The sequence below is a fragment of the Phacochoerus africanus genome, chromosome 9 (assembly GCF_016906955.1).
Source record: "Phacochoerus africanus isolate WHEZ1 chromosome 9, ROS_Pafr_v1, whole genome shotgun sequence".
Taxonomy (NCBI): domain Eukaryota; kingdom Metazoa; phylum Chordata; class Mammalia; order Artiodactyla; family Suidae; genus Phacochoerus; species Phacochoerus africanus.
In genome coordinates this window covers 106,786,447-106,811,649 of record NC_062552.1, presented here as the reverse complement: position 1 = coordinate 106,811,649, position 25,203 = coordinate 106,786,447, and the positions used below count along the sequence as shown (strand labels likewise).

General features: G+C 44.8%; 1 protein-coding gene across 8 annotated transcripts in view; it reads left to right on the top strand.

Moving 5' to 3' along the window:
* Positions 1-2,120: 2,120 nt before the first annotated feature.
* STON2 (stonin 2) overlaps positions 2,121-25,203 on the top strand; it is a 151,488-nt gene continuing 128,405 nt past the window's right edge. For all 8 annotated transcript variants that reach the window (XM_047795249.1, XM_047795248.1, XM_047795245.1 and 5 more), the window contains exon 1: positions 2,121-2,236. The gene's annotated coding sequence lies outside the window, so the exon portion shown is untranslated. The remainder of the gene's footprint in view (positions 2,237-25,203) is intronic.

The following is a 25,203-nucleotide window of genomic DNA, read 5'->3' as shown; positions in this document are numbered from 1 at the left end:
TATTCCAGTGTATGGATGTACCACATTTTGTATATCCATTTATCATTTGATAAACAGTGGGGTGTTTGCACATTTCAACTATCAAGAATAATGCTACTGTGACCATCCATGTACATGTTTTTGTGCGCATATGTTTTGAACCGGGTATACACCTAGGAGCCTAATTACTGGGTCATATGGTAATTCTATGTTTAACTCTTTGAAGAACTCTTTCAAAATCAGCTCCACCATTTTATTTTGCATACATTTAAGAGAGAATTATTCTTTTCTTTACCTAATAGTGCTCGACATACAAAAATTCCCTCTTCATTGTTGAGCTGGATGGATGATCACTTTGACCCACACCTAATGTCTATCTTGTTTGAAAACAGAGGATGCGCTTTTGACCAGGATAGGGATGTGGCCCAGTCTCCTTACCAACACTTTGTTAAGCCATCAGGGATTTTAGTCAATCAGTTTATGTTTATTGAATACCTATGGGCTGATGGCCATGTAAACTGGAATGCTGTAATGAGGGTCTAGCACAGGGGAGGGGATCACTACCTTTGTCTGGGGGAGTTAGTGAGGGCCTCAGGAAGGAGGGGGTATTTGAATTGAGTCTTGAGTGTGAAGTAGAAGTTGCTAGGGAAGAAACACAACACAAGAAGCAGAACAGCAAAGAATCTGTTGTGCCCTCATGTTTTTACCAGGTGCCAAGTATATCTTTTCAGTACAAAGTGAATTGGTTGGTTGTCCATCCATATCAACTGGAGAAATCTGAGCTACTTTTCTCCTGGGGTCTTTGGTTCCTCAAAGCAGATGACTTTAAGCTCACTCTAGGGCAAAAACCAGGCTGTTTAAAATGCGTCAGTAGGGTCTTTTAACTTCTCTACCAAGCTAAATTTCTCACTCATGGTTCTGTCAACAAAGGACAGTAGAACTAGGGGGAAACACCTGTAGGAACCCGGTTGCATACTTGCTGTCAAGAAGACATTACTGCAACCTAAGTCAAAGGTCCTAAAATAGAATCTGTACTGTTTTTTTCCTACTCATTGTCTGGATTTTTTTTTTGGGGGGGGGGTCTTTTTATGAGTGGTAGAACAAAGTTCTAGGGGCATCCTAATTTATGGTGCTTGTTTTTATTCCTTAGAAAGATTCAGTGCAGGTAAGAGAAAATGTTGTGAGGCCTAAAGACTATGAAATGGAAGAAGAAATGGAAGATGGGGTCAATTTTAATTCCCCACAATCCCTCTCCATTCTAACCTGTGCCCCTCCTTCACAATGTGAAGTGACTGAGTGTGTCTTCCAGGAGAAAATCTCCATATTCAGAGCTGACACCACGTGTCCATACGGGACACGTGGGTATCCTTATGACAGCTGTTTCCTGTGTTCCCGAATTAATACATGTAAAGTACTTGGAAAACTGGTAAATATTACTCGCCATGAAAACATTAGGGTTATTAATATTGTTGTTATTCAGCCTTATCTCCCTAGTTAGGCATAAATTCCTCATAAAACAAGATCTTGCCGTCTTTCTCGTTCTTAATAATTTATTAACGTGATTAGGACTTTGGATAAGTCGCTTACCCTTTGCAAGTTTTGGTTGGACAACAAAAAAATTGTGTGTCAAGTACTATCTGAGTCTACAAATACAATTTGGCGCCCACTGTTTACAAGCCACTGCCCTGTGTCCTACGCCCTTTTTATAGTAAAAATATTAAATGAACGTGAAGTCAAAACCCCACGTAGGAGTGAGACGGGAGAAGCAATGATTTCCACGATCCAGCCTTGGCACCGGGTGTGGGAGAGACTCCCAGACGATCCCCACTCCATGCCATCACCGTGCTACTCGCAGCGACGCTTTGCTCCCCGCTGGGTGCCTGGACTCCACTCGCGCGGAGGGACAGATCCCGGTCTCAGCGTCTGGATTCCGACCTCGGGGTTCAGCAGGGACAAGAGGGTGCGGTGCAGGGTTGTCCAGAGCAGGTCCTGTCGGCTCCCGCCCCGCCTCACCGCCCAGGCTTCCTGCTGCCCAATCAGGGCGCGGCTCGGGCGTGATCTGCGACCAATCAGGAACGGCTGGAACGGTGCCGGGAGTCCGCGGGCGCAGAGCAAGCTCCGACTCCCGAGCCGGCCGCGGGGCTGCCAGGAGCGCGGCTAGAGCAGCGCAGCGGACGGGGAGCCTCGGACCAGCCCAGCTCGCGCTGCCGCGGCGACCTTCCAGCCGACGCTCGGGAAACAGCGGGCCGCGTCTCAGGTAACCTCGCTGGCGCCCCACAGGGGGAGGGCGAACGTGCCCTGGGAGAGGGGCCCCGCAGGTGGAGCGGGCGGGGGTCGGGCCGGCCGCTAGGTCCTAGCGCCGCGGGTGCTGCCAGAGCCCCCAGAGCCCCGGGGCTAGCCTCGGCCGGAGCCCCAGGGAGACGCGTTTCCACCAGCCCCCGGCGTCCGGGTGTGAGAGGGAGCTAGGTGAGGCGGCGGGGGTGGATTGGGGAAGACAAGACACCTGCGACACCCGCACCCTTACACAGACTCTGCCTATGGGTGTCTTCCCTGAGAGCTGGGTCCCCGGCCGTCTTCATTGGCCCAAGTAGGGAGGAGACAACAGGTGTCCCTGCGGACCGTGCTTTTCTCCTCCACGCTCTGAGCCTGAAATCCTGGCTTTGGCGTTCTGCCCCACCTTCGGGGTGTTCGGAGACAGGACCCCAGCCTCGCCTCTCAGGCGCGCTGCCCGCTGGACAGCGCCCAGAGGCGTCCTGGACCCAGCGAACCCGGGCTTTGGATGGAGTTTCCTCCTCGCGTTGCCAAGCAATTTGCAGGACACCCGCCTCTCGATGAGACCATGAGAGTTTGTGTGGGGGCTGGGGGGTGGGGATGTGTGTAGGTGTGTGTGTGTGTGTGTGTGTGTGTGTGTGTGTGTGTGTTGCAGCCTCTACTAAAAGGGCTGTGAGTGAATCATTAACTGTGGCCTCTGCCTGTCTCTTAGGCAGGGCCTGACTCTTCTAATCTGTAAAGTGAGGGCAATGCTTTTACCTGCCTGATAGCGTTGTTTTGAGAATTAAATGAGCCAATGCTGAAAAATACTGAGGACGGTGCTAAGTACTCAGTAAGTGCTGGCTCTTACTATTTATTCTTCGGAGTGGATGGTCTTTTAAAGAAGACATGTCCAAACTGGACCAGTGACTGTTTGGAGCTCTGAACAGCTTTTTACACTTAAAGGAATATTAATGTTACTGGGCGGTATCATTTAAAGGTACAAAATCCTGGGGATTTTGAGGGATTAAAAAAAAAAAAAAACCTGCTTCATTGGAATGGTGAGAGAGATAAATGGATTCCAGTAGAAACTGAGAAAACTCTGTAGCCCTTGAGAAAATTGGTATGAATATTATGTAAAAAGTATATCATGGTGCTTTATTGAATCTCACTAGTGTGGCTGATTTGGGGGTAAATTTTGAAGGTTCTTATAACTTCCTACTCCTCCCTTAAACAAGTAGAGAGTGGAGAACGAGGGAGAGAGAGAAGAAAAACAAAAAGTCCCACCACAAAACAAAATGCAGGCAGCTCATAGAAACCTAAAACTGCAGTTGCCACTTCAGGTGATTTTTTTCCTGTTTCTGACCTGGGTGGTCTGGTTCAGTTCTTTGTCACCGTGTCACTTAATTTGAAGAGTTAAGTAAACGCTTAGCCCCAAGAATTTGTCTTTTTAAAATCTAGAATATCATTAAGTATCAGACTTGCTTGGATTTCTGAGCCCTCTGCTACTTGCTTCCTACCCTCTATCAAGCCCCAAAGGACCTTCCCAAAGATTCTCAAGAGTAATGTTAGTGGGGAACCACCTGTCTCCCACCACATTACCTCCATAGCCTGGGACCTGGGGAAAGGGCAGGCAGAATGTCCTGGTTCTCCTAGGGTCTCCAGCACACTTGCCAGAGCCTTAAAATAAGAGAAAGTGATTATCATCTCAGAGGGAAAGAAGCGCACTTCCAGATGCAAATCTTTCAAGTGTCAAATTAATTCGCCAGCCCTTTCAGTTGTTGATAAGGAGACCTACTCTTTCCACCTGAGTGGGAGGAGCAGAAGCTTGACAGTGGAGGAGGGAGAGAGCCACGTGCGGCAGGGGAAAGACTGCTGAGTTCAGAGCCAGACCCGCACCTGGTGAGAACTCTCTCTCAGTAACTGATGGCTGGGAAACTTGGACAAGTTGCTTTGCTTTTCTGAGCCAGAGTCTCTCACGTTGTAAAATGAGGACTCAGATTTTTTTTTTTTGGAGAAGTTGTTCCAAGGAGGGCGCTAATGGATAGGAAGGCTCTAGCACCTTTCCAAGGATGTAGGTATAGATCTGTAGCATACAGAGGAGGTCTGCAAGGTGAGAGTGATCACTTACACCTGGGAAAGAAAGTAAGGCTTGACGGAGGGCATGCAGCTGAGCTGAGAGTAGAATGATGAGGAGTTCTCTCGTGCAGACCCATTGGAGGTGGGATTGGAAGGAAGAGTAGAGCAGAGGGGGGAGAATTCCAAACAGAGAGAATATGAGATATCAGAAGTGTTGTAATAGTCATCTTAAGCAAAATAAACAGACATCCCTTAAATCTCAGTGGCTTTCATCCACCAAGAGTTATTTCTCACACATGTTGCATGTCCAGTGTAGATCACTCTTGGTTCTTGGGGACCCCATTATGGCTTAAGAAACAGCCTCTTTCTGGGACAATATTAATCTTGTTTATGGGAAAGGGAAAAAAGAGAACATAACAGAACAAAACTATTATGGCACTTAACATCTGCTTGGAACTGGCAGATGTCACTAGCTCTCATGTTTTTGGCCAAGGTGAGTCATGTGGCCAAAGCTGATGTCAGCGGTATGGGAAAGTATAAGCCTCCTGCAAAAGTGAGGCATGACTGATTAGGATGGAAAGTGCAGATAAAAACAAGGCCAGGGAGTTGTCCCAGAGGCAGATGATGCAGGGCCCTGGGGTGAATGCCAGGGGTTTGGAACTTTAACTTATGGGCAGCTTTGAAGTTGGGGTTTGATATTATCAAAATTTCAGGCTGAGCACACATCTTTAATAGCAATGTGGGAAGACTGAAATAGGTGAGACTTAGAATTCCCATTGTGGCCCAGTTGTAGCAAAACTGACTAGTATCCATGAGGATATGGGTTCAATCTCTGACCTTGATCCGTGGGTTAAGGATCTGGTGTTGCTGTGATCTGTGGTATAGGTCACAGACAAGGCTCGTATTCAGTGTTGCTGTGATGTAGGCTGGTAGCTGTAGCTTTGATTCAGCACCTAGCCTGGGAACTTCCATGTGCTGCATACATGTACCTAAAAAAGAAAAAAAGGAGTTCCCGTCGTGGCTCAGTGGATAGTGAATCCGACTAGGAACCGTGAGATTTCGGGTTCTATCCCTGGCCTTGCTCAGTGGGTTAAGGATCTGGCGTTGCTGTGAGCTGTGGTGTAGGTTGCATATATGGCTCGGATCCAGCATTGCTGTGGCTCTGGTGTAGGCCAGTGGCTACAGCTCTGATTTGACCCCTAGCCTGGGAACCTCCATATGCCGCTGGAGTGGCTCAAGAAATGGCAAAAAAGACCAAAAAGAAAAGAAAAGAAAAAAGAAAAAGAAAAAAGAAAAAAAAATAGGAGAGACTTATAGGCAAGAGATAATGGTAGTTCCCTGGTGGTCTAATGGTTAGGATTTGGCATTTTCATCACTGTGGCTTGGGTTCTCAGTTCTGGGAACTGAGATTCCCCCATCAAGACACCGCATGCCTTGGCCAAGAAAAAGAACGAGAGAGACGATGAGGGCTCGAACTAACACAGGAGCCTCAGATCTCTCTCTCACTATTTCACTATCATGTGACCGAGAGTCCACTCCTAGAAGTGGTTCATTTGGGACTTGGGTGAATTGTCTTTGCAAGTCTTCTCCTAAAATGGATGTCCCTCTCATCTTGTTTTATAATTATCATCTAAAGCAGCTGTTCTCAAAGTTTAGTGTGCATCAGAATCACATAAAGGGCTTGAAAAAACACAGATTTCTGGGCCCCACCTCCAGAGTCTCTGAACCAATAGGTCTGGGCTGGGCCCTGGAACGAGCATTTCTGAGAGGTGTTCAGATGATATTGATACTGTTGGTCTAGAGACCATACTTTGAAAATCACTCAAAGGGAGAAATTATGACATAGTTGAAAGACCTGAATAGAAGGGTCTAGTGGAAGGAGGAAAAAGTCTGGAAGGTCCTAGAAAAACTGCCTCATGGATTATGCTAAAGGCCACAGCAGTGGGGCCTGTAAGAGTGACTGAGTCTCTAGGTTTCTCACAGTAAGAAATAAAAAAAAAAAAAATGCAATTCTCACAGTAAGGAAATAAAAAAAAAAAGCTCAGATGCTGAGAGGTAAGAAGTGTACAAGTGCTGCTTTATCCCTTCCCTGTGTAATTTTGCCCTGACTCCCTGTCCTGTCATTGGGCACATTGCCTGGTCCCAGACCTGCACACAAATCTGTCAATGTATTTCCAATCCTGATGCATCACTCTTTTTAAAAAAATTTTCTTCCATTACAGTCAATTTACAGTGTTCTGTCAATTTCTACTGTACAGGAAAGTGACCTAATCATACGTACATATATATTCTTTTTCTCACATTATCCTGCATCATGTTCCATCACAAGTGACTAGATATAGTTCTCTGTGCTATACAGGAGGATCTCCATGCTTATCCACTCCAAATGCAGTAGTTTGCATCTATTAACCCCAAACTCCCAGTCTATCCCACTCCCTCCCCACCTCCCCATTGGCAACCACAAGTCTGTTTGCCAAGTCCATGACTTTCTTTTCTGTGGAAAGGTTCATTTGTGCTGTATATTAGATTCTAGATATAACTGATATCATTTGGCATTTGTCTTTGTCTTTCTGACTTACTTCACTTAGTATGAGAATTCCTAGTTCCATCCATGTTGCTGCAAATGGCATTGTTTTTTTTAATGGCTGACTAGTATTCCATTGCGTATATATACCACATCTTTTTAATCTATTCATCTGTCAATGGACATCCATCACACTTCTTGTCATCCAAATGTAAATTTCATCTAGAGCTGGGTTTGCCCACTGGCTAGACATTTGGCTGAATTTTAAAACAGACCAAGAAAATAAAAATCAGGAGTTCCTGTCATAGCTCAGTGGAAACGAATCTGACTACGAGCCTGCCCAACAGACACTGTGTGAGTGCTTGAAGTTCATTCAGGATCAACATTTTGAGTTCTAGCTAGCAGGTTACCGTATTTGTTTCAAATGGTCCATTGAATATACTGGAAATTCTATGCATATTAAATTTGTTTAAAGTAAGAAATATCATGGTGGGTCCAAGCTATAAAATGAAGTGAGTGAGACTTGGAAAGATCCTTCTCCCTCAGGGTTGGGCTTAGTGCTGCCTTCCCTTGGTCAGCTCTCTGGTGAACTCCCGCAGCTCTCTCAATCTCAGGTCTCCAGGAAACTTGGTCTAAAGTTTCAAAGATCTAGCAAACAAAACCCTAGAGTGAGTGAGAGCCAGTGAGGAAAGGAACACTTAAACTATCCAGGAGGGATTTAAAACACTGAACATATTCATTAGAAAGTGTTACTATTTGCTGTTAGATAGCATTTACCCAGAAATTTAATATTTAAGAAACATACATATTAAAAAACTAGATAAGTAGTCTGCTTTTTTGTATGTTTATATTGAATAAATGCTATGATATATATCATATTTTTTCCATGTCAAACACTTTCAGGTAGTAGGTTCCCAGTGCTATTGCAGTCTTTCTAAAATATGATAACTTAAAATAGCCAAAATTCAATAGACAGATAGTGGAAGGACAGGATTGAAAACTCACAGTCCCTTGAAATTTTTTTTTTTTTGGCAAAAAATAGATTTATTAGGATAGGATGCTTGTGAGAGGTGCAAGCGGGCAGGCATGGAAGCTCTGCCCCTTGAATTTTTTGTTCATTGTGTACATCTCTGTCACATCAGCTGGCCCCACACTAACCCAGATTTGTGTGCTCTGAGGTGGCCTCACTAACAGGTGAGAGATGGTCAATGTTCTTTATGATATTTAGTCACAGTGAGGTGTCTGAAGCTGCTTTGCAGCTTGCTAATGGGCTGGTAAAGTCTCGAAGGTGGCTTCATGTGAATGACTTTGAGCATCTTCTGGGTGCAAGGCTCCGAGGAGGCATTATGTGGAATTCAGCGAAGTGTGATGCTTCGTTCTCTGACATGGCCCCTAACCTGAGAGAGAAAGGGCATAATGTTTCTGCAAAATTAGTAATAGTTACATAATGGTGAGGCCAAGAAAAAGCGTATGATAATAGATGGCACTGTGTGCTATAAATTCAGACGAAATCTTTCTGAGGTTGTCCTGGGCTGGGAAGGCTCTCACGGAGGGGCAGTTGCCCTGGATCTGAAGCAGCAGTAGGATTTGGGTAGGAGTATCGGGTTTTAGGAAATGGACTTAAGTGAACTGTGGTTCTGATGGCCAGCCCAGGCTTGTTTAAGTCTGAGACTCGACTTCTGTATCTGGAGTGAAGGCGTCAAGTAAGAGAGAAGGAGGGAAGCCTGAGCTTCTTAAAGTCTTCCTTTCTTGGTTGCCATCTGACCATCCTATCTGAATATTCTGATGGCTTGCATTGCTTGCATCACCTCCTGACAGATGAAGTCATTCAGTGATTGGTTAGAAGATGAGTAACAGTGGACGCTAACTTGACCTTCTTAACATTTCATTTTATTAATAGAAAAGCACTTTGGCATTAAGGATGACAAAACTCTTTATAAATATAATCTAATCCTATCATAAACTCTATCGAGTCTCTCTCCACACGCAAAATGACTTGAGAAGTTTAAGTGACTTGTTTAAAGTCATCCAGGAATCCCCTGGCACACCCATGTTCCCCGGTCCCCCCTCCCTGATATTTGGTGGTGCCCAGCCTCCGTTGCTTCTCACATCTCCATAGGGATGGTGACTCTAAGAACTTGGGCCCTTGATCTTTAGTTAGGATTTTATTCATCCATTTTTATACCCCATGGAGGCCCTCAACTGTAACCCCAAAAGGTCCTCATTAATTTTAATTTGAGGATGAGATAATTGAACCCTTCTCTTTCAGACTTACCCCTGCCTCTCATTGAAAGAAAGTACCATTACAGCGCTGTGGGTCTATGCAAACACGCCGTCTGAATGAAATGGCTGTCTTAGCACTTTTCATGCCAAGTGCCAACCGGTATAGCAGTACTATCAGTGGCTTTCAATCTGCCTGAACTTTGAAGTGAGACACTAGACCCTTACCAGCATGATAGAATCACTCCATTGGCTGCCTTTTGAAGTTAGCTAATTGCTTTTTTAAAAAAATAGATGCTTTAAGTGAAAACAGATTTTATTTCTCTGTTTTCTTTAGGAACTGAATGTGTTTGTCTTTCTTGATTTAAGTTTTTAAAAGAGAGAACTTAGAATACCATAGTTAAGTGGATGAGGTTAATCCATAGCCTATTCAGTTATACATTGTTTAAATGCTGTCTATTGTGTGAACCCAGAGCTGTCAAAAATAGTTTTATGTGTACTTTGTCAAACATAAAGTATTAATTTTTTTGGCCACGCCCATGGCATGTGGAAGTTACTGGGCCAGGGATCAAACCCACACCACAGCAGCCACTGTAGTGACCATGCTGGATCCTTAACCTGCTGTGCCGCAAGGGAACTCCTAATTTTCTGACATTTCCCCTTGGCCCTACCTCTCCCTATGCTTCACACTCTGAGCATGTGAAAGATGTGGAAAACTTTTTCAATCAAAATGATCAGAATCACTATCAATAGCTATTACTCATTGAGTTTTACTAATTCTAGGTCCTCTGTTAGCAGTTTACTCCATATTATCTCACTTAATTTCCTTCTCAGCTCTGAAGAGTTGAGAAGAATGGGATCTCATTTTACAGATGAGACAAACAGGCTGGAGTCAAGTAGTTTTGTCAAAGGTTGTAGCACTTGGGCTTTGAACCCTCTTTTAATCGCTTCGTTCTAGAAACTGTGCCCTTAGTCACTGTTGTATCTGGGAAGAAAAGGAAAAGTGTTTGGAAGAGTTAATAGGGGCTGTCTGTCTATGCGCTCTGGCCGCACCCACAGAGATCCCTGTGGGAGGGAAATGGCCCTTGTTTTTGCTCTTTCAGTTCACATTATCAGAAGGGCTGCTGGAGCACACTTCCTTCTCTTCCTTTCCCTATCTCTTCCTAGTATCATCTAGAAAGAGGGTGAGCTGGGGAGTGGGAGTCTGATTGCATACATTCAGCAGGTCTCTGTCACTTGCATCCACCTGATCAGCACAGGCAGGTGGGTCTGTCTTGCAGCGGCACCTATAGCTCAGCCCTGTATCACACCTATCCCTTGCACTTGGGGCCCCAGACCTTCCATGCTCTGCTCTTGATTTGTGTTCAGTTCCTGATCCCTGAGCTGGCCTTGGGGAGACAGTTCCAAGGAGTCAGGGCCATTTGCTGTCACAGATTAGACTCGGCCATTTGCCTTGGCCGGTCACAGCACTGTGCTCATGGCACCAGGGGCTTTGCTCCCCTATCATTTGGTTGCCTCTGTCTTGTGAAGAGGACAGCTCTGGGGCACCCCTTGGCAGGAGTCAAGGGAGTTTGTCAAAGGTCCCAGCCAGAAAGCCAGGTGAGAGTTGGAGGTTCATTTGTGTAGACTCTGGAGCCAGACTGTCCAGGTTTGAATTGTGTGGTCTTGGGCATTATTTAACCTCCTCGTGCCTCAGTTTATATATCTAAATAAATGAGATAATCATAGTACCTACTTTATCAAATTCTCATGAGCAGTACATGCATTACTTGGTTAAATGAGTTGTGAAGCACTTGGAGATCAAGGTCCCAGAGATGGGAAGTGTGACCTATGTGCTTATCCAATAGCGCATTAAAAACAAAGTAGTAGGTGAACGTCATTGTTTGCAGGTGGACAGTGCTGCGATGGACAGAGCTCACCTACCTGCTGTAGTAAAGCTGCTAATAAATGAAACGTTTATTAATTGGACGAGTGGAGTCTGCCGTTTTAAAGCATCATATGAGAAATACATTTATAAACTGCCTTTTTGTAAAATAAGCAGGAGAGAAACAGTGTGAGAGGAAGAAGGAAGTCCGGGATGACTTAATTTTTTTGACCAGGGCTACTGGAAAGATAGGGCTACCATCATCTTGGGTGCAGAAGTCTTCTGGTGGAGTAGTTTGGGAACAGAAAGTAGATGATTTTGGCTATGTTAAGGAGTCAGGGGAGAAGTCGGGGCTGGAAACCTCTATGTGGTGCACCCTAACTGGAGATGGGATCCAAAGCCATGAAGAAATAGAAGCAGACAGATGAGTTCCAGGGCTGAGCCAGAGGGCTTCCAGCTCCAGTGGAGAAATCAAGCCAGTTCCAATTTTCTAGTTCTTTGCTTTGCCAGTGCAAAATGAAATGCAGACCTACCTGATGCTGGTGTTCTCTTTGCATTTGATTTCTGCAGTGCTTGGACTTCAGAGTCAATAGACTTGGGTCAAATACCATTTGACCTCTTCCCAGCTTTGTGCCCTTGGGCAGGCTTCTTACTTTCTGACACAGTTTCCTTGTCTTGAGATGGAATCAGGTAGTAAAAATGCCCAACTTAAAGATCTGTGGACTCAATACGTGCAGCTGTGTGAAAGTTATGAAGCTGTTAATCACCTTATCACTCTATAATTCTCCCTATTTGTGCCAGTGTGTTGAGGAGTGAGAAACAGTGACAGCTGACACATTTGTAAAGCCCTTTGAATTTTCCCTGAACTGAAAACCACATTTTAATTTAACCCACACTGCTACTATTTTCCTTCTTTTTATTAAAAATAAAAGAGAGAGGTCAAGGAGGTACTGCAATAAATTCTACACGCATATGCCAGCCACTTAGGCTTCCTCTTTGGAAGTGTTTCAATTGAAACACTGCAGCTAAAGATCAGGTCTGGCCTGTGGTTGTGGCAAGTGGTACATGAATCACAGATGCACAAGCATTCAGAGACCTGAAAACTGAAATTCAAAAAAAGTGGATTTCCCTGGCCATATCAGTGTTTCATCATGATGTATGCTCACCTCATCCATGCTGTTTACTGCTGTGAGCTGAGTAAGAAAGTTCTCACTCTTTTCCAAAAACAAAAAAAAAAAAAACCAAAAGAAAAAAAAAACCAAAAAAAACCCCCAAAAAACGAACTGATCCTCCCTACTGTTTAAAATGCAAGTTTTATACTTGGTTAGAAAATACCATCTAAGACACTTGATTTCATTCAGCAAATAACGTAATTCTGAATTCAAAGTCTCGTTCTCAAGGCTCAGTAAGAACCAAGAGGTACGGAGTATGAAACTTTGAAGTCTCGTCTCCCGATTCTCTAATTAGAAGGTCTGCTGTGTTTGCATATGTGGTTTATATGCTTCAAATTTGTGGCTTTTCTGTTTTGCAAGAGTTACTGTCAGTGAGATGTCGACCAAAAGAAATACGACTATTAGTGGTGACAGGATCAGATATATGTAACAATGTGGTTGGTTTCTAAATCCCTGCTAGGATTTTTGAGAAACCTTCTCCAGATGGAGGTGGGTGGTGTCAGGCCTGAAAGAAAACATTAGAAATACCAACAGGAGAAATACCAAAGCAGAAGAATTAATAGGAAAGAGTTTCCAGTGGTTAAGTTTTTCTTTCTGGTCTTTCAGGTTGAGGAAGTAAGGAGAATAGGCATAAACTGTGGGAAATTTCCGTCAACTTGGAAAAAACAATGGAATAAATAATTCTTAGCCATGTGGTGAGGGCCCAGGCAGTCACAAGGTCAAAGGATTCTGTCCCATTTGTCTGTGGTGACAGGCTTTCCCCTCACCCAAAGGAACTCTTTACCCTTAAACAATAGAAGTGTCCCTGGGAAGCTGACAAGGTGCAAGTGAAGGGAATTTTTAGAAACCAAATCCTTTTAGAAGTACGCCAGTGGTTATACTTGTTTTCTATATTTTCCAAATTTTCTTTAGTAAGAGTATATTCCTTTAATAATAAATAAATAGAGGTAGATGGATGAATAAGAATTGGAAAAATAAATTTAAAAGAAGGAAATACACCAGGAGCATGGAGATGGGTGAATTGTCACCATTTCAAGGTGCTGAGTTGCTTGCCTTTTGTAATGTGAGGATTATTTTGTCTACAGGTTGTAACACTTCCTAACATATCTGCTCTCTACATTTACAGTCTATAAAAATGTGCCGGGTGTCAACAGTGCATGTTGTCCATCAAAACCCAAGACCGGCTCTACCAAAGCAGGGCCAGCTGTCAGTGAACAGATATTTCTTCAACCAAGAAATATCGCCATGCCAAGCCCACCCAGTGTCTCCCTGTTCCTTGTCACTGTCCTTGGCAGTTGGAGACACTCACGTAGCCCTGCCTTCAGTCAGAGGCAGTGACCCAAGATGTCTCTTATTTGCAAGGGCCCTGCTCCATAAGGATAAGGGTGCAATCAACCGGAGGCCCTGCTGCAGCCTCGGCCCCTGAGGCCCACTGTGGGTGGGGGCCGGAGTTTTTAGTGTTTGGCTGGGCTGTTTTGGTTGAATGCCTGTGCGTCTGTTTCATTAAGGGAAGTGGGAGAGGAAGGAGTCTTAGAAAAGGGAAGGAGATATCCTTTGCGTTATTGAAAATGGAAATAAGGAATTACCAGTTGAGGGTCAGTAGAAGCCACAGTGCCTGGCTTCCTTCTGCTGTGCCCCTCTGGAATGATTTTGCTTTATTTGGAAAGGGCTGGAAGCCCCATGAGCTAGATAAATTGTTCTAGGGTGGAGCTTCTAGCAGGAAGCCGAGAGAGAGCCCTAGGGAATTCATGGCGGGCCCTTAGGGAGGATGTCTGTGAAACTCCCGAAATTAAATATAATCTTGTGAGTATGTGTATTCCTCCAGAGATGAGGGCCTCTGACCTAAATTATATCTCAAAGAGAGTTGTTTTTTCTTTTCTTTTCTTTTTTTGCTTTTTAGGGCCACCCCACAGCATATGGAAGTTCCCAGGCTAGGGGTCAAATTGGAACTGCAGCTGCCAGCCTACACCACAGTCAGAGCAACATCAGATCCGAGCCGCTTCTGCAACCTACACCACAGCTCACGGCAATGCTGGATCCTTAACCCACTGAGCGAGGCCAGGGATTGAACCCACGTCCTCATGGATACTAGTCAGATTCATTTCCAATGCACCACAATGGGAACTTTTACTTTTTTAAAAAAGGTTAAGAACCAGTTCTAGGGGGAGGCTTTCAAGTTTGAGGGTATCTTGGCCTTGACCCTGATGAGAGAACTCTTACTGCTGGATGAGCTGTGTATGTGGAAGTGTTGGTAGAAGCGTGTAAAATGTCCTAAGTGCACTCACAGGAGCCCATGATGCAGAAGGGTGAGGTTTCACTTCCTCCAGGGCTCGAGAGCTGGGAATCCAGAAGTGTACCACTCCCGTCTCATGCTTCCTGGCCTTCTCCCTCTCTCTCTTATCCTTGACCCAGCAGAGCTCCCGTAACTGTATTACCTGGAGAGTCCCCTAGTTGGAGTGAACACTAATATCTTTTTTACCTGGTCTTCTATTGATTCTAAGAGAACCGGGTTGATTTTCCCTGCAGTGGAAGGAGAGAAGGAATTTAGAGTGAATAGTCGAACATTCATATACCCAGAACATAAATGTTGGCCTTCCCACCCTTGGTTCTTGTTTTCTTCTCCCATTATACATTCTCAGTGAGTGACCTATTCCAAACCCGTGCCTGACCTGTCAGTCTGTGTTATGAACACTCATCTCTCTTCTTCTGAGCTCTTGACCTATCTGTTGAACAGAAACTGTAGACCTCTCAATGTGGTCGTCCCGCACACCCATCAAACTAAACTCATCGGGTGTGAAACTGAGCCGAAATTGAGCTCATCATATTCCTACAACCATTCTTCCACTAAAGTCCTTATCTTGGTGAATGGCTCAAAAACCTATCCATTTTTTTTTAGTATCCTTTTCCATCTACCACATCACTACTCCCTCAATCTAAATAAGCACTCAATAGACCTCATGCCCCTGTCTTTTTTTTTTTTTTTTTCCCCTGCTGCACCTGCAGCATATGGAAGTTCCTGGGCCAGAGATAGAACCCACGCCACAGCTGTAACCATGGTGAATCCTTAACTGCTAGGCCACCATGGAACTTCTTTATCCCCAAGTCTTGATGACCTTACAACTTAAACGGCTCATAAAAAAAACTTCCCCCTCTTTATCCTTTATCCTACAGTGCCTGATCACTGTAATTGCTAGCTGGTCTTCCCACCCTCCGGTCCAACTTCCTCTTTGCTTTCAGAATGATCTTTCTAAAATACACCTGAATCATGTTATTTCCTCGTTTAAAATTGTTGAGTTGCTCTCTGTTGCCTGTAGGACAAAACCCAGCCTTCTGGGCATGGCCCATGAGGCCCTGTCTGACCTGAGCGTTAAGCTTGCCAGCCCCCTCTCTTATTACTCTCCTTCTGGCTCATTGCTTCAGTCAGATGGAATTATCCACAGTTCAGAAAACACAGCATGCTTTTATTCATCCCCTAGACCTTGAATGAACACATTACATTTTACTACGGCAGTTTCCAGTGGGAGACTTACTAAAAACTATCACACCTCAAGGTTCTCAGTCATGTACAAAACAGACATCATACCACCAGCTCTGCATCACCCATCCCTGACTCTCATCCTATTCCTGTACTCTTTTTTTTTTTTTTGGTTTTGGCTGCACCTGTGGCATGTGGAAGTTCCTGGGCCAGGGATTGAACCCGCACACAGCAGTGACAATGCTGAATCCTTAACTGCGAGGCTACCAGGAAACTCTTCTCACCCCATTCCTAACACGAACTCTGAATCTCAGGCCATCCCTGAGTTTGAACCTCATTTCCTACCCTCACTTTCCCTTCACCCCGTGTCTTACCTTATCTCCAGATCCTACCCCATCTCTGATGCAAACTTTAGGAGTTGGGGCCAGTGATATTCAGGGGTGGGGTTAGGTAGGAGGGAGGTCTGGGGATGAATGTAAGAGTCAGGGAAGACTGGGCTCAGTGCCACTCTCTGTGCTCATGGCACTGCTGGGTTCCCCTGGTGTAGTCCTGGTCACAGTGTATTGTGATTGTCTTTTGCCGTCTGCCTCCCTCTCCCAGGCAGGGTCTGGATCTTGGCCCTCTCTCTGTCCCTAGAATTTCACTAGACTATGCCTAGCCAGAGGAGATGCTAAGTAAATGTCATGGAATGAGTGAAGAAATGAAGAAATGAATGGGTGATGTCCCGTAACAGAATTCTAAGAACCTGCAGAAACTCTCTGAGCACAAATAACGCAGAAATTCAGAAAGGTCTCTAGAGCATCTCCTCTGTATCCTGTGTATGTGGGATCATGTACCAGCATTGGTTCCTATCTAGGTTTACCCTTTCTGTTCTGGCTCCCGCTTAGGTACCACCTCAGATTCTTTTAGCCCCACCCATCTCTGGGATCCTGCCCTCCAAGGCTATGCTGGGGTTCCTCCCATCACTTCTGGACTCCAATGAAGCACTGCCTTGCAGGGTATGGGATCTTGCTTCCCCATCTGCTCTTGGAGAGGCCAGATGATACACTCCAGTCGTGTGGGGAAGTTGGGTCCGATGGAGTGAAATGTGACCCATGGGGAACAAGAAACAAACAGGAGCTGGCAAATTCATTCCCTCTCTTAGTACCACTTGCTTCCTTCTCCTGGTACTTAGATGCTTTTGAGATGCTGCAGTTACTGATGGCCTCTCTGGGGATGTCCCATATGACTGAGCCATAAACCATAATTTCTGCACAGCCACAGCCAGTCCCATTCCATCTTATGTTTGCTTTCACTGCCTCACTTCTTTTCTTCCCTCACTCTTCCTTCCCTGGAACTACCATAAAGCCTGACATAGAAGCTTGGTCTTAGGCGCTGTTTTCTAAAGAATTCAGCCTAAGATATATTCCCACGACCACTGTTTCTCTAGAAAAACAGGGGCCAGTAAAAGTAGGAGAGAGAGGAACACCATAGGCCAGGTGGTCTCTAGTGTCTGGATCTGGCAGGCCTTAGCTGGGAGTCTGAGGCTTCATTTATGCATCCCCTAGTCTTTCTTGTCGATGCTGTATTGGGCACCCTTGTTTAGGAAAACTGGACAGATGTGTCCATTAGTAGAAAAATATCCATCATTTGGAACCTGTGAACTTGTTTCTGTGCAGGCTGGCCATCTGTTCCATGATTTCCTATTTTAGAAAATCTAATAAAAAAAAAATCAGGAGTTCCCGTCGTGGCGCAGTGGTTAACGAATCTGACTGGGAACCATGAGGTTGCGGGTTTGATCCCTGCCCTTGCTCGGTGGGTTGACGATCCAGCATTGTCGTGAGCTGTGGTGTGGGTTGCAGATGTGGCTCAGATCCTGCGTTGCTGTGGCTCTGGTGTAGGCTGGCGGCTACAGCTCCGATTAGACCCCTAGCCTGGGAACCTCCATGTGCCATGGGAGCGGCCCCAAAAATGGCAAAAAGACCAAAAAAAAAAAAAATCAGACATGTATCTTTAAATGTCCGTGTTGCAATAGAATATTATACAGCCATGAAAATTGATCCTTACGCAGATTTGCGGTATATTCTGTGTTTAAAATCTAGCTCCACTTATTACTGGCATGGCCTTGAGAAAGATCCAAGTCTCAGTTTCCTTCTCTGGAAAATAGGCATTAATAACAGCACCTTATCTTGTGGAACCGTTGTAAAGACTAGATGAGGTAATACATGTAAGGCCCTCAGCACAGTGTCTTACAGAGGAAGCAGTCAAAAGGTATTTGCTATAGTTAACATCCTATTTTTAAAGTACAACTTGAAAATGGTAGAGTGTTCATCTCTGTATAGAAAACAAATTTAAGGTGAGATTTTGCAGTTCTTAGGTTTCATTGGATTTTTAAGAAGTATTTTCTCGTAACTCTCAGTCCTAGTTTTAGTTTCTCGGAAACAAGTCGGGAGGCGGGAGGGCTGCTGGGAAAAAGCGTCTGCGGAAGTGGCATTTACCTTCTCTGTATTTTCTTGGAGAATGTGTGAGAACCGCATAGGGTTTGAGACTAGTTGAGTGTATTTCTCACCTTCCAGGTATTTTCAAGGTCTTTGCAAATACATTTCTATTAATTCCAAAGTAATGAATTAGTGGAAACTAAAGCAGAAAGGTCTTGCAATTTCGCTCTGGTCATTCAGAGAATTCATGCCAGGGAGGATCCCAGGAAAAAGCCTGCCCCTTGCCTGAGGCAAGTTACAGTTTGTGCCAGGTAAATGGTAAAGAGCTTCCTCCACAGATGCTTGTGATCGGGATTAACAATGTGTATGCTGGTATTTTTTGCCCTCTTTTACAAAAGCTGTGTTAACGCCTTGCAGTCGGACCTCCAGTCCAGTTAGTTGCCTTAATTTATCCTGCAAATGCTTGTTGCCTTCCTTCCGTGTAGCTGGCCAGAGCTCCAGCAATGCCGTGGGGGAGGGCATGGACCAACCCCCAAGAAGCCACCAGGCCAGTTATCTCTAAGGGTCAGCAGTGACCATCCAAGCCCCATAAGGTCTCTTTATAGCATTTAGTGCTAGACAAACTTAGCTTCTTGAAAATTCTCTTTTGCCTTCATCACTCTGGAGGCCTCTGGTTTTTCTCTAACTGTCTGAGGGTCGCTTTGGGACCCCTTTAGTCCTTCTCTCCCCGCATCCTCCATATGGAGGCAGCGCCAAGAGTCGGCCATCTTTTTTTCTATCTTTTTATTCCTCCCTTGATAACCTATTCTTTGCTTTAGCGTCATAAATCATCATTTTTTATGACTCTAAAATCTCAATTTTTACCCCTAATTTTTCTCTAGGCCTCAAATCTACAATTTCTACATCTCTCTTCTTGTTTCACAATCCTTGAACATGTCCTGGATTAACTCATTTCCACACTCCTAATTTCCTCAGGCTATTTACTGGGACCTTTTCTGCCCTCAGTTCAGTTGCTGCTCTCCTAGTCACCCAGGCTTAATCATTGTTAACTATCACTGTTTTTATTCTGGTGAGTGAAGAATAAGTTCAGAGATTCCTATGGCAGTGGGCAGTTATTTTCATCTTCTTTTCCAGGCTGGGTTTTCTCCTGAACATTTGACATTCTCTGTTTTTCTGAAGTGTGGACAGTGGGGTGGGAGAGTGTGCGCTGTTTCAGGGTTGCTGGATGATACAGCTCCAGGGCTGCATTCAGATAAAGGGCCGTGTCTCAGAGTTTCCACTGTGGCTCTGCTGGTTCAGGACCTGACATTGTCTCTGTGAGGATGTGGGTTCGATCCTTGGCCTGGCTCAGTGCGTTAAAGGTCCAGTGTTGCTGTTGTTGTGGTTGTGGCGTAGGCCTGCAGCTGCAGCTCTGATTCGACCCCTAGCTGGGAGTTTCCATATGGTGCAGGTGGGGCTGTAAAAAAGAAAAAAAGAAAAAACAGGTGGTATCCCCATTGCATCATTTGTGAATGACACTGCATTGTGTGGCAGAGCTCTGTGGAGTGTTAGGAGGGGGGATGGGGGAGGTGGCAGGGTTTCTGGATGGAAGCGATGCTGAACACTGCAGTGGAAAGGGGAAAGAGGAGTTGGCCATTCAGCCCGGAGGAAAGCTTCGTTTCCTCAAAAGAGGGAAGGATGGGGAAATAGTTTTTCTCTTTGCCATCTACCTAGGGGAATGAACCTTTCTGTTTTTCTTTACAAATCTGTATTGAGTCAACTTTACCCAAGAGCCACCCACCAAACTTGTGGCCTAGAGCTCAGTTTGCTCTCATTCTTGTTATTTTTGGTCAGGGGCTGTTGGCAGCAGCCTTGAAAGTGAAAGTTCCTTGTTCCTGTAGCTGTGCTGTAAATTGGGATAATCGTACATTCTCTTGTCACAACTGGATTCCTTTAGATAGGGTTTCTGTAAGGTCCAAAGAGGCTGGTAATACTCTGGTCACACTGCTGCCCCCTGTACTGAGACAGCCCAGATGATGGGGGCCCCTGACCAGCAGCAGGACACTTGGCTGGTGCCTGCAGCAGTGGAGTCCTGTGTTTGGGGACCCTTGGAGCATTTGCCCAGGCAGGTTGCTGCCTTCAGCTGCACGGTTTGTACAGTACAGACTTTGCAGATGCTGCTTACATAGGTGACCATGGGAGTGGGGTCCCAAAGTCATCCAACATGGTGTCCTGCTTCCAATACCTTCTATTCTCTCCTTCGGGTACCTTTTCCAGGCCAGCTAATGCCTCACATTCAGCTGGCCAGGCCATTTCCTGTCTCAGGCTGAGGCTCACACCACTACTTCCTTTTTTCCCCTAAATTTCTAAGATCCTCCTTTTTCCTCCACTTTCACTTCCTAAGTGCCATAACCACAGGGATGAAATCAGCAAGTTCATGCCTTATTTCTTTACCAGGCTAACTCCTACTCACCCTTTATTAGTGGAAATAATGATGATTAACAGATAACATTAATGGAACACTTGGTATTCACGTGCCGAAAGTTTTACATGCAGCATCTTTTTTTCATCCTTACAGAAATCTCTGAAACAATTAGGTGAAATTGAGGTCTAGAGAGTTTAAGAGACTTGCCCGTGATTACAGTTAACAGTGGGGCCTTGGCCTGCCTGCCTGTAGAGCTTGTGCTATTCATCTTCCTAAGACCTGCGTTCTATATGGCCTCTTCCAGGAAGCCTCCCTGGGTGACCCCACCCCACCCCTGTGAACTGTGGTCATCCTCCATAGTAACACTTGCTGTCACTCAAGTTCAGAGCCTCATAGAGCTGGTGGAGAAAGACCTATGTTCCTTCCTTTTTCTGAAGTTCCCAGTAAGGACTGAGAAGTTCCAAGACAGGGTTAGAAAAATATTAGGAACTTTTCTGTATATTTGTGTTTAACCAAATTCAAATGTTTATACTCATACATATAGAAATGCACTGTATAGGGAGTTCCCGTTGTGGCTCAGCGGTTAATGAACCCAGCTAGCATCCACAAGGACTCAGGATCCATCCCTGGCCTCGCTGAGTGGGTCAGGGATCCAGTGTTGCCGTGAGCTGTGGTATAGGCTGCAGACGTGGCTCAGTTCCAGCATTGCTGTGGCTGTGGTATAGGCTAGCAGCTATAGTTCCAATCTGACCCCTAGCCTGGGAACCTCCATATGCCACAGCTGCAGCCCCCCCTACCAAAAAAAGACAAAAAAAAGAAACCCACAGTATAATATAATTTTGCTCCATGCAAGGTAACTATGGACTTATGATATCGAACTAAGAAGAGCAGTTTGGTAATGGGACATGAACTTAAGGTTGAAGAGGTACATCTTTCAATCCTTTCAGCATATTTCTGTGACTAAATGTGTGCTTTCATTTTTGAGTTCCCGTTTTGGTGCAGCACAAACAAATCGCACTAGTAACCATGAGATTTCAGATTTGATCCCTGGCCTCGCTCAGTGGGTTAAGGATCTAGCATTGCCGAGAACTGTGGTGTAGGTTGTAGATGTGGCTCAGATCCTGCGTTGCTGTGGCTGTGGTATAGGTCAGCTGCTGTAGCTCCCATTAGACCTGTGGCCTAGGCACCTCCATATCCTGCACATTCAGCTCTAAAAAGCAAAAAACAAAAACAAAGTGTGCTTTCATTTTTTGGTACTATTTAAAGTCCTTCATGAGTATGAGGCCATTGGCTAAGTGGCCTTTCTGGATTCTGTATTAGCTATTTCTCTATTCTGAACTTCTCTCACACAGTCAGGGCTTGGAACAGGGCAAGCTCTTAATCCTTGCGGGTTGGTTGGTTGAATCAATGAACTGTTCAAGAAAAGTCTGCAGAGTCAGGACCATGTTGACTGGGATCCCAGCACTGCCATGTGCTAACTCTCTGGCCTTGAGCAAGTTACTTAGCCTTTCTGGCCTCAGCTTGTGTCATCTCAAGAATGGTGCTGATGCTACGAGTTCCTGCCTCAGAAGCCTGGTGGGATGAACACAGGAGATGATCTGTGGGATGACAAAGGTGAGCCTGCACAGGGATGGTGCTTAGGTCCCAGGTGAGGAGGCAGGAGAGAGGTCTGTGGGCATCACTGTGAAGAAAGCAAGAGCCAGAGTTCCCGTTGTGGCTCAGTGGTAACAAATCTGACTAGTATGCATGAGGATTTGGGTTTGATCCCTGACCTTACTCAGTGGGTGAAGGATCTGTCATTGCTGTGAGCTGCGATGTAGATTGCTGACACGTCTCGGATCCCGAGTTACCGTGGCTGTGGTATAGGCCAGCAGCCACAGCACCAGTTTGACCCTAGCCTGGGAACCTCCTTAAGCTGTGGGTGCGGCCCTAAAAAGCAAAAAAAAAAAAAAAAAAAGTTGCTTCCCTCCTGACCAGCCTCAGGGAGGAGTGACGAATGATGGGTGGCCTGAGATTGGTGTGCAAAGCTACCCCTCTTTTCTGACTTTGTTCTCAGGGCCCCATCCCTTTCCATATTCATCTACTTTATTGACACTGTGCAGAGCTTGATTTTTGAATCATGCTCGGCAGTCTTTGGAGCCCTCTCACTCACATTAATCCCGCTTAATAATTATTCAGAATTGTAAAATTGCCTGTGGTTTCAGGAAATTCCTGCCGTTGTTATGACATGCCTTGTACTTGCCTCTCTCCTGATGATAGAGTAATCACCAAGGACATTTGTTCCTGTATTTACTGAGTTGTTCAGCAGCACTTGCGTTCCCCCTCCCAGGCTTTTTTCTCATATAGAAAAAAGCCTTATTTCCAACCTGTTTCCAAGTGGCCTACATGGTCCAGGACTTCTGCCTCCCACATGCCCCTGTAGTAACAGACAGATGGCTTGGCACCTCTGCCTAACTTGGGCTCCCTTCTCTTTTCTGTCCATTTGGAGCCATAGGATCCTAGGGCTTGGATAGCGCATCACAGTGTTAAAATACCTATAACAGAAAATTTGCCATTTAGCTTTTTATCCCCCTTTTAAAAAGTTTTATTGAAGTGTAGTAGATTTACAATATTGTGATTGTTTCTGCTGTACAACAAAGCAGTTCAGTTATACATATACGTACGTCCATTTTTTTTCAGATTCTTTTCCCATATAGGTTATCACAGAATATTGAGTTCCCCGTGCTATGTAGCAGATCCCTGTTGACCATGCATTCCATATAAAATAGTGTGCATGTGACAATCCCAACCACCCCCCCCCCCGGCATTTAACCACTGTAAGTGTATTGTTTCGTGGCATTAAGTACATTCACGCTATTGTACAGTCATCACCACCATCCATCTCAAGAACTCTGTGCTCACTAAATACTAACTCCCATTCTCCCCACTCCCACCCTATCTCCTGGCAACCACTGTTCTACTTTCTGTCGCAGGGAAACTGACTACTCGAGGTACTTCACATAAGTGGAATCCTATAGTATTGTCCTTTTGTGACAGACTTATTACACTTAGCAGGTGTCCTCAAGGTTCATCCATGTGACAGCGTATGTCAGAATTTCCCTCCTTTTTAAGACTGATTCCATTGCATTGCATTGCATGCATGGACCACATTTTGTTTATCCATTCATCTGTTGATGGATACTTCAGTTGTTTCATCATCTTTTGTCTCCGCTGCTACAGTAGCTTCTTAACTGTTCTTTTTGCTTCTATTCTTTCCTCTTCCAAACTGTTCTCCACTCAGCTTCTGAAAAGACAAATTGAACTTTGTTATTCCTCTTTAAATCCTTCAGTGACTGTTATTGAAGTGAGAATAAAATCTAAACATCAAAATTAGGCTCACAAAACTCATGTTTACATAGTTCTTAAAGTAAACTACCTTTGCAACGTTATTCTATGCCTCATCCTCTTTGCCTAATCAATATTCAGGTCAAGTTTTTCTCTTGTCAGTTTTCTCTCATCTCAGGCTCTTTGTGTCTTTGGTTCCCTCTACCACAAATGCTCTCTACTTCTTGTTATGGTTTCTCATCCTTCAGGTAGTAGTTAAATAGAGCCTCTCAGAGAGAGCTCCTATCACCCTGTATGCTGTAGGCTCCTTTTTTATTCCTCGTCCAAACCCTTTGTTGATTTGTAGGAATCTTATTTGTTTATTTTAAAATTTTTATTAAGCTGTATCCACAGCATGTGGAAGTTCTTGGGCCAGGGATCGAATCTGTGCCACAGCAGTGGCCTAAGCTGCTGCATTGACAACACAGGATCCTTAACCCACTGTTCTAGCCATCATGACTAGACTCAAAATCGGAAAAAGAGAGTGAGCAGGGTTAGGGCAGCAGGAGCAATATCTTACCTTCACTGGGAATGCAAAACAAAACACTCCTTAGGGCTTAGTTTCTTCTTTTTGCTTTTCAGTGCTGCACCTGCGGCATATGGAAGGTCTCGGGCTGGGGTCAAATCGAAACTGCAGCTGCTAGCCTACACCACAGCCACAACAACACCAGATCCAAGCTCTGGTGTGTGACCTACAACACAGCTCATGGCAAAGTTGGATCCTTAACCCACTGAGGGAGGCCAGGAATCAAACACACATCCTCATGGATACTAGTTGGGTTTGTAACCTGCTGAGCCACTACAGGAGCTCCCTCAGAGCTTTATTTCCATTTATGTCTCATTGGCCATAACTTAGCCAAATTGTCACCCCTAGTTTCAAAGGAGGCTGGGAAAGCAGGAAGAGGAATTATTGTGATTGGCTCAACCAATAATGACCTATCCTCTGATGCTGGATGGTAAGAGGAAATGGATGTTGGCAATGTAGCCAGCGCATTTGTTAGACCTGTTTTCTGGAAGGCAGAATGTGGTATGGGGGAAAAGAGCAGCATAAGAGATTTGTGATCCTATCCTAACTCTGTCATGGTTAGCTTTGTGACCTTAGACTAGCCAAGGTCTCAAACCTCTCTGAGCCAGTTCCCTTATCAAGGGAGAGAAATGTATGCTTTACTTATCTCAGGGTTATTATAAAAATGGATTGAAATAATCTATGAACTTCTTTGCATTCTGGAAATATATACTAGTTGTAGTTTTTGATATAAGAATGTATTTCATTGATTCTAAGAAGTATATGTATTTATATGTACAATTCGAAATATTTTATAATCTCTGAGATTAGATGTGTTTTATAATCTATGACAACTGCAATGAAATATAATAACAATATTTTGTTAAGCTTCTTGGAAAGTCTGAGAGTTATGCTTAGGAAATAGGGCCACCATTGGGACCCACAAGACTC